General features: G+C 44.6%; 1 long non-coding RNA gene across 1 annotated transcript in view; it reads right to left on the minus strand.

Annotated features, from left to right (window-relative positions):
* Window positions 1–522: 522 nt before the first annotated feature.
* Window positions 523–4,178, minus strand: part of LOC108745496 — a 90,627-nt gene continuing 86,971 nt past the window's right edge. Inside the window, exon 3 of the long non-coding RNA XR_001939097.1 lies at window positions 523–785. This is a non-coding gene — a long non-coding RNA (uncharacterized LOC108745496). The remainder of the gene's footprint in view (window positions 786–4,178) is intronic.

Genomic DNA, 4,178 nt, shown 5'->3' on the forward strand with positions numbered 1-4,178 from the left:
GCGAAATAAAAACGCGGGAAGAGCCGCGACGTTGGTTCGTGCCTCTTTGATCCTCCCAATGCGTTATACCCGCCGATGATTTAGAGACGCATTTCCGCGACGCGTGCGCGATGTGCGCTCACCTAACATCGCGTTTAATTTGATTTATCGATGCTATTATACGCGTTGAAAAATAGCCGAACTAGATTACCGGGCACGGACCAGCGTAATATTACAAGATCGTCGAGAGATTCTGCAGCCTGCGAAGATCTGAACAATCTCGCTGCTCTTGAAGATATTGTGAACGTTCTAAACTTTAAATAATTATTCGCATCTTCCTATAAAATGATAAACGCAGTAAGACAGTATATAGCTAACGTATATTTTCATTATTTTTCTAATCCTTTTAATTTCTCCAAGCGCTAAAATTATCGCTTTTCTGAAAAAGCTCATTTAAAATTTACATTGCAATTATATTTCTGAAGACTAAATGTGCGATCGAACCTTCATAATTTAAAAGAAAAAAATGCAGAATATGTCGTATTTCATCGGATTGAACCTCTTTTTAAGTGTGAGCCACAAATGTCAAAACGGCGCAGTCATACCGTCGCGTGTGGGTGGATTCCATAATTAGGCTGTAAACCAACGGAGAGTGTGTGTACGATAATTAAAATATCTTCTTGTGGTTCGGTCACGTTCGATATCTTCGACTGAACTCACGCCTGGGACGTGCCTCGGGCACAACGACGTTGGTGATCCCCCAGGTTAAGCATTTACGAAACATTCGCCTCCTCCGTGAATATACACTGAAACCGTGTTCAATTCAGATTAATATTTACGTTCAAATAATTAATGTTTCGTTCAATTCTCAATTTCAATCCTAACTCTTAAAACTTTATTGCAACTTTAATGTCATTTATATCACCGTTGTAAGATTTATATATGTAGAATTTATCATGACATTTCTTCACTGAACTGTGAATATTTATTCCGAAAAACCAAGTACATATTAGTGTGTGTAAATTTCTTTACCCAAAGTATTTTCATTTGTTATCCACACAGAGAGCCGTGTGAATTTTTAAATTATTTATATAAAGTAAATAATAAAATAAATATCTCTTTATATAACATCTCACGCAACGCGTATCTTCCGCGTGGGAGAGAAGGGAAGGCAAAAATCATTCTCATTTAACATGTAGGATTGGAACGAAGCGTTCGCGTACGACTAATAAATGAACCGTCGAAGTAAATTTATCGCATCGGCTGGCGAAGATGCATAGCGTGGTGTCCCGATCGGTTACGTTATACACGCATATATTACGCGCATACGCAGGATACGCAAAAAGTCGGAGTCACGCTCGATCTTCACGGGCCGCGGCGACGTCATAGCCGGCAGGCGAATTTGTAAGCGTGCATCATACGACTTCTCCTCGTTCTCCTCATCGTCTCACCTTCTCTCCGTCTTCTCTGCCGCGGCGGAGGTGCAGCGGACGAAAGGTAATGGACCCGGTAATATTGGTGCTGTGTGTGGGGCCTGAGCTGCACTACTAGTAATTGATTGGTCATACCCCCCCGTGCCACATTACTCCTTCAAACTTCGCATCTCCCGGCACCTTTTCCTCTTGGCCTCTTGGACAACGCCTACTTGTGCCCGACATCGTGCTATCAAGTTTCGCTATCGAGAGATACTCTCGAGATCCCCTCCGAATGATACGACGGAAAATAGAGGTAGAACGTAAACGAAACGTTTCTTCACGGCGACAACCTTAGACGTCGCAACAGCGCGATAAAAAGAAAAGGCTTTCTGGCAACGAGTAATATTTCCAATTATCCTTTACAACATCACTCACTACTTGTCACCCAACTCTCTTAATCAGCTACCGATTATTATCGATCTTCTCCATCCATAAGCCTTTTCTGCCGTACGTGTCTTGAAAAAAGCTACCGTTTCAATTCAAACCCAGCCGGCTGTGTATATAATCTCGCGGATAGCTATTAAGCCACAGTGTAATTGCAACAATTAATTATCGCACGCGTACACTCGACGTTACTCTCGAGGATTTCTTCGGCATATCCGAAAATGGCCAGGAAATGAGCGCGGCGAGAGCGCGCATCCCTCCGCGTGCGCTCTCACACGGGGCGCATTACCGATTGTACGCGATAATTATAGAATAAATAAATTCACGTCGTGGCGGAATGCGTATAATATATCTACGTCTGCCAAATGGTACCGAGATACAGTCGTATATCACCGGGGGAGTTATAGTCTCCGCCCGGTAACTCATTGCCGGGCGTACGTCGTCGTCTCTCGCTATCCGTTTGGCTCGTATCCACCTCGTTGCTCTATGGTGCGAATCGTGCGTCACGCGAGATCGACCCCATTGAAAAATCATGCGTGTTTATCTGGGAATTGCCCGGAGATCGCGCGGCGAGAACACAGAAGACGGACAGGTCCTCTTGTGAAAATAATCGCGAGGCGATACTCTAGTCAGGGAAGCTCAGAGTCGGAGAATGTTAAAGGGAGGGAATAAATGGTATCACACCTCTGGTGTCTTAGAAGCGTCTACGTCCTTTTTATCATCAAAATCATCGTATTGGAAATATATTTTCGTTTTTTTTTATATTGTAACGTTATATACATATGTAAGACTGTAATAGTATCAATACGATCTTGCGTGTATTACATCATGGGAATAGAATAATAAGGAAACGTAAGAACAGAGTGAAAAAGAGAAGGTAAGGCTGTGTGTACTTTAAAGTGTACAGATAGTAGACGATGCCGTCGGTATGGAGCCATACGTCTTACTGCTCGGGCGCGCATCGCGGTAATATAGAAATTCAATCGTTCTGGCAATTATGCGTTGCGGCTGTTATTACGGTCTCTCTCCGACCATCCGTATCTCTCGGCCCCGTATGCTGCGTACATAATATTTTATTGGCTTTGTTTACGACTCGCGAGTGTGCCTTAACACAACCGCTTCTCGAGCAATTTCTTTGTCCGTGTGTGCGATTCGCCCGATCTCTTTTTGGATATCCAAGTTTAATATCTAAGTTCGCTTTCTGATCTCTCAATTTATGCATGAGACAGATCTACATTCGCACGAAAAAAACATAAGTGTAAAATATTACAGGTATCTAGCTATTACTGTCATTAAAGATAACGTACCAGCTTCGTTCACGAAATATGAAAAAAAAAAAAAAAGTCTGACGAGTGTCGTCCGAGAAATGTGTGTCAATGAGAACCGCTGCGAGTAACAGTAGTGTAGCGGCAATAAGTGCAGCAAAGTCATAATGCAACATATAGTTACATACGAGCCAGCGCGGTGAAGATCAAAGGTTTCACGGACCGTGGACCGCGTTGCCGGTCGCGCGGTGAAGGGTTAAAGCCAGGCCATTGATAGCTCAATAAGATAGCCGACCATTTATCCGGGACACACCCTTGGGCGAGGGTTTCAGGGGGATGGAGTTACGGGGGGGTGCAGAATGGAGATACCTACGCAGAATTCTTCCTGGCTCATTGTAAGATGTCGATACCATGTAATCATCCTCACAGAGTCTCCGTCCGTTGCGGGGCCCAACCGTCGCGTCCATGGGAAAAACACACACGAGACTACACGTGCGGCATTGTGTGCGTGGATGCGTTCACGCGAAATGATCGCGCGCTCGATGATGCGGGTGATTGCGTGAAACGAATAATTGAACGATGCTTTCGGATTGATACAATAATAATAAACGCTTCGGTACCGTAAAAATCCTACCGTTCGGAAATATCCGTTTGAATCTGCGCGTTATACGATCGTGCTGTTTAGAATGACGTAAACACGATCGGAAGCAGCGAGATGCCGGAAAATTTGGAAAGTGGTGTTAATTCAATCCAACAACCGCACGCCTCTGAGGAAAGTATTCATAAATCTTTGCGCGGTACGAGCGTAATCGCGAGGACTTCCGGAGCGCTTCCACGCTGCGTCCCTCGGGGACATTATGGTCGGTCGATACATATTTCACCGTCGGGATAGGATGTCGAGACCGAAGCGGAGCAGAGAGCTCGCCGGAGTCTCGTTTTGCGATACGCCATCCGTAAAATAATTTTTGTATCAAAAGGAATAGCGAATGAAATAACGCTTGCGATCTTATCTCCGCTACGTCAGGTATTTTGTCCGTGCCCTCCCGCATCAAAGGTTACGACCAAACCCCCCCCC

This window comes from Trachymyrmex septentrionalis, unplaced genomic scaffold, assembly GCF_001594115.1.
Source record: "Trachymyrmex septentrionalis isolate Tsep2-gDNA-1 unplaced genomic scaffold, Tsep1.0 scaffold14, whole genome shotgun sequence".
In the NCBI taxonomy this organism is placed as follows: domain Eukaryota; kingdom Metazoa; phylum Arthropoda; class Insecta; order Hymenoptera; family Formicidae; genus Trachymyrmex; species Trachymyrmex septentrionalis.